The following is a 16,937-nucleotide window of genomic DNA, read 5'->3' as shown; positions in this document are numbered from 1 at the left end:
ATAATAACCGAGGAGTAAACGGTCTGTGGCGCCCGGAGCAATGACGGCGAGGATAATGTCATTCTCGGCCAAAGGAAAGAAATAAGGAAACATGAAAATACGAAAGAAAATAAATAAAAATAGTAAAATCGATCACTCGAGACAATCCTTTCGGTACGTGAACGTAATCAAAGCTATTTATTTATCTTTATTTCATTTGACACGTCGAGTTCCGTTGGACCAAACTGAGGAGCAAATGACCATGATCGTGGAGCGAATCAGTACATGAAATTAACATCAGAAACGTTAGTAACAGTTGAAACACGTATGTTGTGTGGCGGCGATGGCGAGGCATTGCAGAGTCTCTGACCAGAGAGCTTTTTGTCGTTCCTAGTCTGCGCTTGACCGCGCGAGGGTTGCGAGCAGTAATCTGTCGGTAGCAGTAGGCCAGTGCAGTCTTCGTGGTCTTATACAGTCGAGTACGGTCGCGAGCGGGACGCAGTCGCAGGCGTCGACATGGGTCTCTGGTCAAGATGCTGAATGAAGTATATTGTTAATGAAGGTAACCAAGCTGCATTGCGCACATCAGATAATGTAAAGTTTATTCATTGTAATTAATTTTCAACAACTGCCCCAATAATAATTTTGATTTCAAAGCAATTTTTTTAACAAAAGAACTATTTAATTGAACGAATGATTTCCTTCCATTTCCTCTAAGGAAAAGTTTCAATTAAATTTCAAAAAAAAATAAAAAATAATACTTGAAATGCATTTCCTCCAAGCCGTGGCCAACAATGAGAGCAGAATTTTGACATGCAGTTCCAATGAGGTAAGAAATTAATTCTGATTTTTTTTGCACAGGGCCAACGACCGATATTTCGGTTTAATTGAGTTTACATTGTCACTGAAGTCTCATTAGCATTGAATTGTTTTTCATTATTTTCGTGAGAGCTTACACCTTGAGTCAGATTGCGATTCTCATTCTTATTGTCATTAAATTTAATTGCTAGGGAGGTTACGCTTGGCTCCCATTTATTATTTTTTTGTCTTTCAAAATTCCGGTGGGGAGGTTACACTTGGCGACCCTGCCAGGATCGTATTTCGTTGAGAATCTTTTGAAAAACAGTCAGATATGTGCTCTTATTTGCTTAGATATAATTAGAATTTGGCGCAATGCTTTTACTAATCTTGTGACTTTCTTTCTACAGGTCAACGGCAATTCGTTGCTCTGTTGTATTTGTGTGTTGTTTTTGCATTGTGCTTATTTGTTTTGTGAATAATTGTGACTATTGTAAAAATGCCGCGAAAGACTGTGAATAGTATATCGCGAGGTATTACGAACGAAATTACCGACTCAAACAACTTTACCGATAGGACTTGTGACACGCAGTGTAATGATGACAATCCTGCGTTCACTGACAATCAGTGCATTCCAACCAATAATGATGACTTTTACCTTAATAATGAACAAACGAACTCAATTGTCTCTTCTGTTAATTTGACGGCAATTGATGATGCGGGATGCTCTATTGTAATGAGCGCTGCCCAGCTTAACACACCCGGTTCGGAAAATTCAAGTGATGTACAGACAAATTTTTCTAATGAAAGTGATCAGGATACTCAAAGTAGGACGGATCTATTTAATTCCGAAACAATGACTGATAGTGTACATTCGACTGACAAATCTTTTTGTAAATTACAGAATGACCAAATGGTTACAGAAAGTGAGATAATTCCAGATCCACCACTAAACAGCACAGATAATAGAGTAGATAATGTTACATTGGGTCAAATTATGGCAATATTGCTACAAAATAGTAAAAAACTAGACAATACTGATGAAAAATTCAAACAACTTAGTGAACAGAACAAACAAGATAACGAAAATCTCAAACAATACTTAAATGAAAAATTAGACAATTGCAAACAGTTAAATGAAAAATTAGACAACAATTCTAGGCAGCTTAGTGAACAAATTAGAGCCGTTGCCGCGCAGTGTCATGACACTAAGGAACAGTTACACGAGGAAATTGAGGCTTGTTCAAAGAAAAATAGCGAAGAAATTAGATCTGTTGCTCAAGAATTAAGGGAAACGCAAACAGCCGCAACAGAAACACTTAGAGCGGAAATTAGTACAGTCGCTAAACAATGCTCTGGAAAAGCTACACAATTACGCGACGAGTTTAAAACAATGACAGCAGAACTTTCGCGCACAATGGATGAAAAGATAGACGCGAAATTCGAGCAACAGAACGCTCAAATTAACGAACGTCTTAGTCTTCACATACAAAACAGTGATACGCGTTTCCGCAAATTTATTCAGGATCAAAATAAAGTCAAACGTCAAGTCATGGAAACAATCACTGCACAGAGACAAGCAGACAAACGTAAAATGTTTGCAAAGGCAAAAACATATGTAGACAACAATATTGCTACAGTGTCGGACAAAATTAATACTATCGAACAGTCGAACACAGAATTACGTGACGAAATTTCTGATCTTAAATCAAAAACAGATACACACACAGTAGATTTTCAAACAGTGACCGACAGACTCGAACTATTAGAACTAACACAGGATTCCGATGTCGTCAAAGCTGACGTTAAAAAACTGAACGAAACTACACGTAAATTGCAAAAACAGATTAATGCCACTGACACTAAAACCGATGATCTGGTAAAAATACTGACTGAGAAATGTGATGAACTGGCCAGTCGTATTGACGTCATTGAAAGTAATAATGACAGCAAATCAGACGATACTTCACCGGTTTCACTTAATCAAACACCTGAATTTCAAAATCTACAGCAGACAATTAATGAGATCGATTCGTCTAATAACACCTTGCATAGAAAATTGTCAAGTTTACAGCAAGAGGTAGCGGAGATAAAAAGTATTTCAGTTAATAGCACATCACAGCAGACGCCACTTTGCGAACATCTGTCAGACTCGCGCAACGCGTATAATTTGGGTAATCTACAGAGAGTACGGGACTTAGATTCCGAACAACCACAGTTCAATAGATTCTCTTACAATCCTGAACCTGTTCCATCACACAGAGACGATAATTTTGATTACAAACATTTTCTGTCAGTGAGAAAGTTTAAAGTGTTTAAAAACGACAGAACACAGATTCACCCACTGGATTGGATACAACAGTTTAGCTTTGCTTTTCCACCGACTTGGCCCGTAACACACAAACTTGAATTTATTTGCAGCTTTTTGGAAGGCGAACCGGCAACTCGTATGAGACCGATCGCGAGGCAATGTTACTCGGTAGAAGAATTTCAGAATGCCTTTCTGTCAGCGTACTGGTCGAAGACGACACAGCGCGGAATTAAAGATCAATTAATTAGTTTACCAAATTATGAAAACACAAATTTTCCCAATGTGACGCAATTTTTTGAGCACATGGTCCAACAAAACCAGTACCTAAGTGAACCGTACAGTGAATCTGCACTTATACAATTATGCATTTCCAAATTACCACGGTCATTACGAGTGTCACTTCTAACGGGCCAGCAAAAAGAAAACATTTCAGCATTTAGAGATCTTTTACAGCTCTTGGAAGTACAACAATCTGATTATTCTTTTGTAAACAAAAACTTTTCATATAATAACCAAGGCCAACAAACTTACAGTAATTACGATCAGTCACGTAATTTCAATAGTAGAGGTAATAGACGTTTTAGGAATGACAACCACCAGAACTTTGATAGCAGACCAAATTCTAATTATCAATATCGTCAAAATCATCAGCAACAGGACCCACATTTTGGTAACAATAGAAGTTTTCCACCGCAACAGCATGAAAGTCAACCGGTTAGCATACGTAACCAACAATGTAATGCACAAGGTCAACCCAACTTTAATGTTTCGCCGCGTGCACTTATAGTCCCAAACCCAACAAATAGTAACGCACGGGAGCAAGGAAACAACTATGTACAAAGAAGATAGTATTTCAATTCCTATCGCAATGTACCGTATAGGAATGACTATTACGACAGACGTAAAAACGATGAGCACAATTATCAGCGTACATATAATAACAGTCGGTCTTACCAGCAACAAAATGATCAGCAACAACATATCCTGATGAACGAACCCGATAGTAGGTATCATCCAGAGCTTAATACGTCTGGAAGAAGTAATAGAACAGTTCAGATAGTAGAAATGCCACAACATCCTCCTGATAATAATAACACGTCAGATAGAATCTGACTAGATACTGTACAGGTCGCATCTTCCAGTAACACAAGCAATAATTTTGACACGCAAAATGCTGTTCACGAAAATGTTATTACTTTCGACGACATCCGAGACACTCTTTTACAGGAAAGACCAGTTGTTCAGAAAACTATTTCACACCCTGTCATTGAAATTAAAATTGGTTCATCGGAATTTTCAGCAGTAATCGATTCCGGATCACCTATGTCAGTTATAAATGAGGAGACTTTTAACGAGTGCAACAAAGAGAATACCTATCCCACATTACCACTAGGCAAAACGAAAGTAAAAGGAGCAGTATCGAGTAAAGGAGTAGACGTTAAATTACAGACGCATTTATCATTTTGTATTGCAGGTCATACTTTTCACTCAAATTTTTGAATTGTTCCTTTATTGACAACAGACGTTATTTTAGGTACGAATTTTCTGGTACGACACGACGCAGTTATCGATTTTCAGAATTCCTATTTAATGTTGAAGGATGAAAATATACAATTTGCTATAGAATTTCAACACCCACTATCTGCGGAAGAACAAACAATTAATCGCGCAGAGGTCATTTCTGTATCACGTAACATAGACTGTAATTCCACATTGTTCAAAGATACGTACGTACATAACTATAATACTCCGGACGAAACTGACTACGACGTAATGCAGATGATTTCCAATAAGGTTAAACAAAGCAGTGCAAATACAGACGACGAACGCACGCAACTACGCAAAATTCTTTTACAGCAAGCTCCAGTTTTCGACAACATTCCTGGTACTATGTCCGGCTTTATGTATGAATTTCAAGTCAAACAACACGACACATTTAAAGCTAAGCATTATCATATTCCATATATTCATAGAGAACAAGTTAAAAAAGAATTGCAGGATATGCTTGACCAAGGAATTATAGAACCGGCAGTTAGTCCGTACGTAAACCCGCTACATATTGTTAAGAAAAAAGATGACTCACTTCGCCTTGTACTTGATTCACGTCACATTAAAGACATTATTATTAATGAAACAGATCGACCACAGACACTAGAGGAACTTCTACAGAAATTTCACGGTACTGCTATTTATTCTACACTTGATTTGAAATCGGGATTTTGGCAAATTCAACTTCATCCGAATTGCAGAAAGTACACAGCTTTTCTTTGTTTTGGCGACTGTTATCAATTTTGCAAATTACCATTCGGCTTAACTATTTCTTCAGCAGCTTTTATTCGCGGTTTGAACACAATACTTCCGACAGAAATTAAAGACAGAATAACGACGTACGTAGACGATATTCTTATTGCAGAAGCTAACTGGTCTGAACACAATGTGATTTTAGAACAACTGTTGCAAACTTTTCATGCACAAGGACTCACAGTTAACCTCAGTAAATCGCACTTTGGCAAAACTTCTATAAAATTTCTTGGACACGTAATTTCAGCAGAAGGCATTGCGCCTGATCCGGAAAAACTTCAAGCTCTACGTGACATTACTATTCGTACAACGAAGAAGCAATTACGCAGTTTTTTGGGCCTAATTAACTTTTTTCGTAAATTTATTCATCACTCCGCTTTAGACACGCCTAGATTATGCCAATTAACAGGTAAAAACAGTATTTGGTCTTGGGATAAGCAAGCACATTCTGAATTCGTGAACCTGAAACATGCTTTGTGGAATGCACCACTTTTATCGCACCCAGACCTTACCAGAAATTTTTCCATTGCCACCGACAGTTCCAACACCGCTTTAGGCGTACACATTTTCCAGGAAATCGAAGAAGATAGTTCAACAGTAATTAAAAACATCGCATTTGCAAGCCGCATTCTGTCACCTGCTGAGCGAAATTATTCTGTTACAGAACTTGAAACATTATGTGTTGCTTGGGCTTTTACGAGATTTCGGCACTTTCTTTATGGCAGACACACCACCGTTTACACAGACCACAGAGCGATACAATTTTTACTTTCGGCTAAATTTACACACGACAGATTAAGTAGATGGAAACTTTATTTACAGGAATTTAATTTTACGATTGTTCATATTCCCGGCACACAAAATGTTATAGCAGACGCACTATCGCGTTCTCTCAGCAACAATCAGCAAGACGTCGCAACCAACTTCTGCAAAGCAAATTTCAGCTTAATGTACATCCAACAAGTAGCATTTGAAAATTTTATTTCGTCGTCATTACAGGACATAGCACAAGAGCCAAATAAAGACAACGTGTGGAAAGAAATTAAACACCTCTGGCAAGATAAGAATAATGTTACGATTAGGAACCATTACACTGCACGCAATGACATTCTGTTTCGCCGCTCTCATCCAGACAGCAACAATTGGTTATTATGCATTCCTGACAAACTGGTTAACAAATTAATCTGGTACACTCATTTAAGTTATGCACATTACGGAGCAAGAAAATGTTTTCTTATACTGAGACAGAACTGTTATTTTACCAACATGGAGAAACGTATACGACGAGTTTTAGCGTCATGTAAAATTTGCCAGAAAGCTAAGTCAGACACCACTTCAAATATTTCTCCTTTATATCCCATTGTACCTGTTAAATTAAGACACATGCCAGCTGTAGACATTTTTGGTCCGATTCCGAGAACTAACAGAGGTTTTTGCTACATATTTGTCGCTGTTGTGCTCACTTCAAAATTTGTTACTTTCACTCCGTTACTCAAAGCTACAGCTAAAACTGTTTCGAAAGCATTTGTAAAACATTTTCTATTTCATGTAGGGCATGTGTTGAAAGTAATTTCCGATAATGGATCACAATTTCGTTCTGCTACATGGACACGTATGTTACGAGCTAGAAACATTTCTCCGATTTATATATCCAAGTACCATGCTTCTTCGAACCCCTGTGAAAGATTAATGAAAGAAATTGGTAAACTGTGTAGAATATACTGCCACAAAAGACATATTGATTGGGACACACACATATTCTCATTCCAAGATGTAATTAATTCGATTCCAAATGAGTCCACTATGCTATGTCCGTCTGTTATACTGAAAAATGTTGAACCACGTAACAAAATCACAGAATTAGTAAACTTCCCTACCTGTCGTCGACTAAGACACCACGAAATAATTGACATTGCGCTGAACAACATCAAACGTACCGCAGAGCGCCGGAGAAGACAACAAAAACAGGTATGTACGCGCCGAGACTTTCACATTAGACAGAAGATATTAGTACGAACACACTATTTATCCAGCAAATTAAAAGGTAAGTGCAGTAAATTTGAACTTCTATACGCAGGTCCATATCGGATTCGCAGCATTCCTCACCCCAATGTTGTACACGTCGAAACTTTGAGAACCAGAAAATCCAAAGGCAATCACCATATCTCAAACATTAAACCGTTTATTGAATGAAACCACTTTATGATGAAACATGCTATGATGCCATTTACTAATCTTTATGACCACTTATGCAATTATATTTACATGACTAATTACTGATGATTATCGTATTTTTTCTTGGCAAGTGCCCGGCAAGGTAAGGTTAGCAGGTCGCTTTTCTTGTCGTTATATATCAGACTGTGCACATTCTTTTCAGAGACACTTACGTATTTTATGACTAATTATGCAATGTTATCTAATGACATGTTAATTTCATTACATTTTTTCTCCATTAAAGGCTTTAATTATCGCCTCTATTTCATGTTTTGTTCGTATGCATTATGAAATGGTGAAGACATAGCAAACACCAGTCGACTTGAACATTTTTTGCCTTATGACATCTCAAGATTGTGACTGTTTTACATTTTTTACTGCTGCATTGTGATATTCTGTGTACATTTTTGCATTTGAACACTGTCAATGTCTTTGACATATTACGTTTTCTGTCATGTTATGCTGTATGCTTAATTATGTTACCTTAAACCAGTCATTATTTAGTGAGTATATGATGTAAATGCACGATATTAATCTCTGTTCATCATTTTGAGAAAGAAATAATGTGTAAAGGAAATAAATTAAACAGAAATGGGAACTTCACCTACGGAATGATCGAAAGAAGATGCAATAACTTTATGAGGAAGAGTAAATGGATCAGGATTAACAAGCATTAACAAGAATATACTATACACATCGTAGAATAGCAGTCTTAACTAATTTTTCTTTCAGAATACAAGGTGATTGATACAGGCTGTCAGACAGAACTACACATCTTAGTTTTAGTGATGAAATATGCTAGAGATAAGGAATAGTTGTATAATGAGTAATGAAGTGATTTTTTGCAGATGATAATGAATACTGATGAATAATGATGAAGAATATGCTACTATGAATAATGAAGTTTTTCTTTACAGGTGATGATGATAATGGAGTTATGATGATATGGATAATGAAGTTTTCTTTGCAGATGAGGATAATGTTGAAGTTATATTTATGCTATGTAGTTATTTAAGTATTTGTTGCAGTTCGTTTTGACAGCAGGTGTTATATTGCATAGTATAATGACTGAAGGTTTTGGAAAGGACAGCTATGGAACACATTTTTTATACACATTTCACTACCTGTTAATTCGAAGTTCACTACTTTTCAGCATAAAATGCATTTCTCTTTTCAGTTTAATAATCCATTTTTATACATTTTTTGCAGGAGAAATTATTTATGAGATTAATGTGCTGTAAGCAGTTGTTAATTAAATCTATGAAGGTGATTACGTATACTCTACTTGTTTCATAATCTTGCCACAGCTGACTTATGACAGATGATGTTACACATTTTGATTTATACCAACAAACCAGAAACAAATTTTTTCTTCTTGCTTTCCCCCTATAATTACCCTAAGCAATGCATTGCTAACAAAAAATGTATTACCAGTCGCAAATAATGATACCAGTTTAAGAGAGTTCTGAGTAATACTGATCAGCTCTGAATAGTATGTCACTTCAGTAATGACTTCTTAATGATACAAAAAATATATATAAAATAATGCTTTGTAACTGGCTAATAACTGCCACTGTTTATTGTAATGAAACTACTTATAATGCCCATGACTATTAATGCTATGACTGTAATTAACTGATTTTTAATAATGACTTCTTAATGATCTGAATAATACTGGATGATGAACAATGTTTTATACTATTCAATACTTGCTGGCCACTGAGTGCCAATAATTAATGTCACTAAATGAATTATGTTATTAATTATGCCATTAATTAGCTCCTGTTCTCAATGATGATTTTTCATGTTCTATAACTGGCCACTGAGTGCCAATAATTGTCACTAAATGAATTATGTTATTAATTATGCCATTAATTAGCTCCTGTTTTCAATGACGATTTTTCATGTTCTATAACTGGCCACTGAGTGCCAATAATTAATGTCACTAAATGAATTATGTTATTAATTATGCCATTAATTAGCTCCTGTTTTCAATGATGATTTTTCATGTTCTATAACTGGCCACTGAGTGCCAATAACTAATGTCACTAAATGAATTATGTTATTAATTATGCCATTAATTTGCTCCTGTTTTCAATTATGACTTTTCATGTTCTATAACTGGCCACTGAGTGCCAATAATTAATGCCATTAAATGAATTATGTTATTAATTATGCCATTAATTAGCTCCTGTTTTCAATTATGACTTTTCATGTTCTATAACTGGCCACTGAGTGCCAATAATTAATGTCACTAAATGAATTATGTTGTTAATTATGTCATTAATTAGCTCCTGTTTTCAGTGATGACTTTTCATGTTTTGGTACCTGGCCAATGAGTGCCAATAATTTGTATAACTCAATGTATTATGTTAATGCTAGGCCAATAATTGACTCTTTTTTTTTTCAATGAAGACTTCTGATGAACATTATTCTGTCATACTCAATATGCTTTGTAACTGGCCAAAGACTGCCGCTGTTTATTGTAATACGATTACCCATGACGCCAATAATTTAATTTTATGAACATTATTCTGTAATACTAAATACATCTTACAGAAATGTTCAATAACTAGGCTATGAATGCCGCAAACTACTAATGTAATTCCTAATGAAGACTAGTATGAGACGTAATGTCCTTCACCTTCTGACCTAACTACCTGGTATTACTGTAATATCCATTTGTCCTGTACATCCTCCTGATCATGGAGCACTATATTTGGTTTTTGCACTAATTCTACGTTGGTGTGCCTTGTAAGAGCGTGGTGTTGACACGACATGCTGTCCATCACCGTGAGCGATAGAGACGTTATTATGGTCTCACTGTTTGGTGTACCTGATGTACTGCCAAAACGATAACATGGAAGATTACTACGACATTTCAGTGTCTTGGCTACGCTGATAAATACTAATGGAAAAAGATCTTCAAATTGTGTCACTTGGTGTTGTACTTCTGTGGAAAGATATGGACTTTCAGAGCAGCTGCATGCAACCTAAAGTGCTACAACCAGGATGCAATCCTTCCCTTTCCTATCCTAATTCTTGTCACATAGTGAAGATCATTTTTTGCTAACATCATTTATATTCATGACCTATACATTTTTTTTGATTTGATGATATGTTCTAAACTACAGTACATGTGCACTTATGTCATGTGTTAATATGCTTTCTACTGAACTTCAGTGCCTGTGCACTTTTCTCATTTTTCAATATGATTTGTACTCATTCTGTATACATTTTGTGATTTCCTGATATGTACTTCCGTGCGTATGCACTTATCTCATTTGTTACTTATTGTATATACATTTCCTCATTTGCTGATATGTTCTGAACTGCAGTGCATGTGCACTTGTGTCACTTGTCGGCATGATTTTTTTGCCATTATGTTTATTTGTTGTGGAAATGCTAAAGACATTTTTTCGATTTGTTCTAAAGTACAGTATATGTGCACTCTTGTCTTTTATATTATATATACATTTTTCTGATTTGCTGATACGCTCTGTACTCATTGTATACATTTTTTGTCATTGTCTAATGTTTTGTACTCGGTGCATGTGCACCACATTTAATTCATGTACTATATCTGTATATACGCTGTAACTGTAAAGTTAATTAGTTTAAAAAAAAATTTCTTGCGATGGCAAGTCAAAATGACTCACCATCGCTGCCAAATTTTTGCCCCCCCAGTGGAGGGTTATGAAAAACGTATGTTGTGTGGCGGCGATGGCGAGGCATTGCAGAGTCTCTGACCAGAGAGCTTTTTGTCGTTCCTAGTCTGCGCTTGACCGCGCGAGGGTTGCGAGCAGTAATCTGTCGGTAGCAGTAGGCCAGTGCAGTCTTCGCGGTCTTATACAGTCGAGTACGGTCGCGAGCGGGACGCAGTCGCAGGCGTCGACATGGGTCTCTGGTCAAGATGCTGAATGAGGTATATTGTTAATGAAGGTAACCAAGCTGCATTGCGCACATCAGATAATGTAAAGTTTATTCATTGTAATTAATTTTCAACAACTGCCCCAATAATAATTTTGATTTCAAAGCAATTTTTTTAACAAAAGAACTATTTAATTGAACGAATGATTTCAGTTAAATTTAATAAAAAATAAAAAATAATACTTGAAATGCATTTCCTCCAAGCTGTGGCCAACAATGAGAGTAGAAATTTGACATGCAGTTCCAATGAGGTAAGAAATTAATTCTGACTTTTTTTGCACAGGGCCAAAGACCGATATTTCGGTTTAATTGAGTTTACATTGTCACTGAAGTCTCATTAGCATTGAATTGTTTTTCATTATTTTCGTGAGAGCTTACACCTTGAGTCAGATTGCGATTCTCATTCTTATTGTCATTAAATTTAATTGCTAGGGAGGTTACGCTTGGCTCCCATTTATTATTTTTTTGTCTTTTAAAATTCCGGTGGGGAGGTTACACAGTTCAGACAAAATTTACACGAAACGCATTTATATGACAAGATGATGAGTAAAAACTAAAGTAATCAACAATGTAACGTATAATTTTTTTTTAAATTTTTGTCCTAGAACTTTCCAGAAGTTGAGAAAATTCTTCAGTTTAGAGTTGAAAGTGCGTGGGTTAGTGTTAAGATGTTTTAATTCTTATGGTAACTTATTGAAAATGAATGCAGCGCAATACTGCACGCCTTTCTGCACAAGAGTCAAGGAAATGCTACTCAAACGCAGTTTGGATTTCCGCCTAGTACTAACTGTGGGAAAGCTGCTAATTCTTCAGAATAAGCTTATACTGTTAACAACAAACGACATTAAACAAAATATATTTTAAGAGACCCATGTCAGAATTCCCATACTCCTGAACAGGGGAAGACAAGATGCTCGCGAACTTACACCATATATTGCTGGAACTACCCTTCTCTGAGCCAAAAATAACTTTTGGTAATGGATAGAGTTACCCCAAAACCTTAATACCGTATGTGATAGGCGAATGTAAATCAGGATAGTAAACTAATTTCGGTATTGTGCTGTCACCTTCTTCAGGTATTGTTCTGACGGCAGTTACAGCAGCATTACGTTTCTGAAGGAGGTCATGAACATGGTTTTTCCATGATAGCTTACTATCTACCTCAACACCGAGGAATTTGGGTTGTTCAGATTCACTAGTCAGATGCCCACTCCGTGTAATCAAAATGGCATTTTAGTTTAATTGTGTGTTAGAAATTACGGACACTGAATCTTATTGTGATTTAAGATCAGTTCCTCCCCCCCCCCCCCCCCCCCCTCACAACTTACCCGTGCACCTATCACCACGTCGTAGCCGTTGCCATTGCTATGGAGAATGACCTGTAGCGGTATGTTCTTGAAGAGGAATCAGTTGTGAGATACAATTCTTATTCGATTTCATAATGGTCCAACTTCTGCAGTAATACTTTATGATCAACAAATCAAACGTCTTAGTTAAACCAAATAATACATCTACTGTTCGGAACTTTTTATTTATTCCGTCCAGTGTCTCACGGAGAAAAGAGAATATTGCATTTTCAATTACACCTTTTCTCAAAACAAACTATGTTGACAGAAAATTATGAGAACTGCAGTGATGACTTACCTTTACATACACAGCCTTTTCAATAACTTTAGCAAACACCGGTGACACAGAAATAAGTCAAAAATTTTGTACCATCTCCCTTCTTTTTTATAAAGCCATTTCACTACTGAGTACTGCAATCCTTCAGAAAACTGACCATTCCTAAGCGAAAAATTACAAATATGGCAAAGTACTGGGCTAACATATCCAGCAGAGTGCCTTTGTGGTGTGTTAGATACCCCATCATATCCATGAGATCACGTGGTCTTCAGTGATTGTGACTCACTTTTCTCCTCGTCATTATCACGGAAGTGTATTTCAGATAGCAGTCTTGTAAAGCTATTTTCTAATAGAGTTATGTGGTTCCCTGTATAACTAAGTTTGTTATTTAATTCACCACTTGTGTCGAGAAAGTGCTTGTCAAATACTGTACAGATATCTGATTTATCAATAAAAAAAAAGATTTTTACTGCGTATAGACTTTATGTCCTCGTTCTAGTGCTCCTGACCAACACTTCCTTCACTGGTGACTATATGGTTTTTAATCTTATCTTGAGAATATCTATTCTATTTTCATACCACATCTACTTTAAGTACTTTGGAGTACTGTCTGTAATGGGCTATTGGAGCTCGATTGTGACTATTTCTAACGTTATATAATTCCCACTTCGTTCTACATGATATACTTACCGACTAACCAGCTACTAAGTTTGCCTATTGGTGCCAGTACCCTTTTTGAACGTTCTAACCGAAAGCAATTCTCAAAGAGCGTGATCATTGTGTTGAGGAAAGCAGGACATTTATCGTCCATTTTATCAGCACTATAAACATCATGTTACTCTTGTTCTGTGACAAGGTTTAAAAGATGAGATTAAAGAAGTTTCGATTGCTACGGGCTTAATTTTTCTGAGTACACCGAAAAGGAGTTGTGCGACGTAAACTAATGATTACAATTATACTAATACCGTCAGCTGCGAACGGGCGTTGATATAGATCAACGGGGACAGGCGAAAATGTGTGCGCCGACCGGGACTCGAACCCGGATCTCCTGCTTACATGGCAGACGCTCTATCCAGCTGAGCCATCGAGGGCACAGATGATAGTGCGACTAAAGGGACTATCTCGCGCACGCCTCCCGCAAGACTCACATTCTCACCTTGGATGTCCACACACTACATTCGTAGTGTCCCACTCCAACATACTCATTACTCATGGAAGACATTCTTCCAAGTCCCGTAAGAGTTCGGTTAATATGTGTGCATCCGCACAGAAGAAGAAGGTCATGGCCGGTATCGCCAGAACTATATACTTATATGGATATGGTGTCTGTTCTTGCGGACACATATTCCCCGAACTCTTACGGGACTTGGAAGAATGTCTTCCACGAGTAATGAGTCTGTTGGGGAGGGACACTACGAATGTAGTGTGTGGACATACAAGGTGAGAATGTGAGTCTCGTGGGAGGCGTGCGCGAGATAGTCCCTGCAGTCGCACTATCATCTGCGCCCTCGATGGCTCAGCTGGATAGACCATCTGCGATGTAAGCAGGAGATCCCGGGTTCGAGTCCCGGTCGGGGCATAAATTTTCACCTGTTCCCGTTGACCTATATCAACTCCCTTGCGCAGCTGACGATATTAATGTAATTCTAATTTCGTTCTAGACGGCTGCAGGACATGTCCGAAAGAACAGACACCATATCCATATAAGTATAAAGTAAAGATTGGTAGACGTGTTTCTAAACCTGAAAACGATGTCTATTCAACATTTCACCTCACTTGTAGCGCCACTAGGACGACGCTATCACGTTTGCTTTAAACACACGCTGTAACGGTCGTGAGCGTTAGTTACCTTTGAGATTGAACGTGGTGAGACGATGTTAGTCAAGAATGCTTTTAAGACAACAAGGACGACATTATCAAAACCTCAGTGAGTTTGAGTGAGGTCGTGTAATAGTGCTACGAGAAGCTGGATGTTGCCTCTGTGATAATGCTGGCAGCGGCGGTCACGAAAATGTACCACCTCCCTGGCGCATGGAGCCACCGACAGGGAAGACCGTCGTGTTCGGCGTATAACCCTGGGCATCACGCTGCATCTGCAGCGGCAATTTGAGCAGCAGTTGGCACCACAGTGGCACAACGAACTGTTACAAATCGGTTATTTCAAGGCCAGCTCCGAACCAGATGCGCTGTAACGTGCATTCCACTGATCCCAAACTTTCGCCATTTGCGACTTCAATGGTATCAAGCGAGAGCTCATTGGAGGACGGAATGGAGGTATTTTCTGATGAAAGCCGGTTCTGCCTCGGGGTCAGTGATGGCCGTGTGTTGGTTAGGAGGAGGCCAGTTGAGGACATGAAACCAACATGTCTGCGTGCTGGACGCACTGGACCTACATCTGGGCTCAGGGTCTGCAGGGTAGTTTCGTATGACAGCAAGAGCACTCTCTTGGTTATCCCATGCACGCTAACTGCAGAATGTACGTGTTGTGTTCCTATTCATGAACAACATTATAGGGGATGTTTTCCAACAGGATAACGGCCGTTCATACACCGCTGTTGTGATGCAATAAATCGGTTACTTCAAGGACAGGTCCGAGCCAGAGGTCCCGTAGCGTGCATTACTCTGACCCTAAACTTTTTGGTGTTGCGATGTTTTCCCGTCACTGTAGATTGCGTTTATACTTAACATGGCGTGTCTGTATATGTGCTCAAAAATTTCTTTTAGCCTTGAAATTTGTGCACCGTCTTACTAACGGAATGCCCCTCTAGTAATGAAAATCGAACAGTACTGTTGTCAGTGATTGTGTTACTGTTTTCCTTTGCTCTGGTTGGAAAGATTACAGTTTGCACCAGACGATACGACCTTAGATCTTCCAACATTCTTTTACTTGAGTAGTCACCTATAAAATTAATATTGAAGTCACCACTTACAACTTATTTTTGTTACTCTTTATAAACTGAATCCAGAACTTTCTCTAGACTGGACAAAAATGTCCTGAAATGACAATTAGGGGACCTAAAAGAACTCTAATTAATTCTTTAGTTTCACTAAATTCACCTGCTCCTGAACAACAACGAAAGACCTATTTATTGCAGTGCTTTGATACGCCAATAGACTCATACATACTTGCCCACTCCTCTACTCCTTGACGAGCTTCTTGAAAAATAGCGGGCTAATCTGTATCGTGGAAAAGGGAGCCTCTGAAACGTCACATTATTTAAGTGGTGCACTGTATACCAATAATGTCAGAGTCCACATCTATTAAACAGTTCAATAACTTTATTTCTAATACCTCTTATATTTGATTAAATATGCTAATTCCTTCATTACTGAGGTATTCGACATTTCTGAAGGTGGATCTTTTATTAGGGAGACTTCCCTTAAGCAGGAATATGTATCACCTGACTTCAGTCCAAAGAAGATGCAGTTGTAAGAACAACTGCTACAGGAGTTTTTCCATGAGTAATTACCCCCCCCCCCCCCTCCCCCGCACTACACTGTCACCCATAAGCTTTGCTGACCTCTTATTCTTACACCTATCGAAGAGTGCAGGCCATGCCTTGTGAAATCCGATCTATTGACAAACTCAGCTGGCACCACTGCTTTTGAAATCACTCAGCGGATAAGAAATGAGAATCACTCACCTTCTTCACCCAGGTCAAAATCAATCTCGAACAGCATTTAATTGAATATGTAGAACGAAATGGATAAGACGAGCAAAAGTTTTTTTTTGCCAAGTCTGTGACGGAGCATTCATCAGGAGTGGGGTAAACAGTGGTGT

General features: G+C 37.9%; 1 non-coding gene across 1 annotated transcript; it reads right to left on the bottom strand.

Moving 5' to 3' along the window:
- Positions 1-14,174: 14,174 nt before the first annotated feature.
- Positions 14,175-14,248, bottom strand: Trnat-ugu. The gene has a single exon. It is a non-coding gene; the product is annotated as a tRNA-Thr (tRNA).
- Between the last annotated feature and the right edge of the window lie 2,689 nt (positions 14,249-16,937).

Source organism: Schistocerca piceifrons, chromosome 4 (assembly GCF_021461385.2).
Source record: "Schistocerca piceifrons isolate TAMUIC-IGC-003096 chromosome 4, iqSchPice1.1, whole genome shotgun sequence".
NCBI lineage: Eukaryota > Metazoa > Arthropoda > Insecta > Orthoptera > Acrididae > Schistocerca > Schistocerca piceifrons.
Note: the sequence above shows the minus strand (reverse complement) of the source record. Positions and strands in the feature narration are given on the sequence as shown.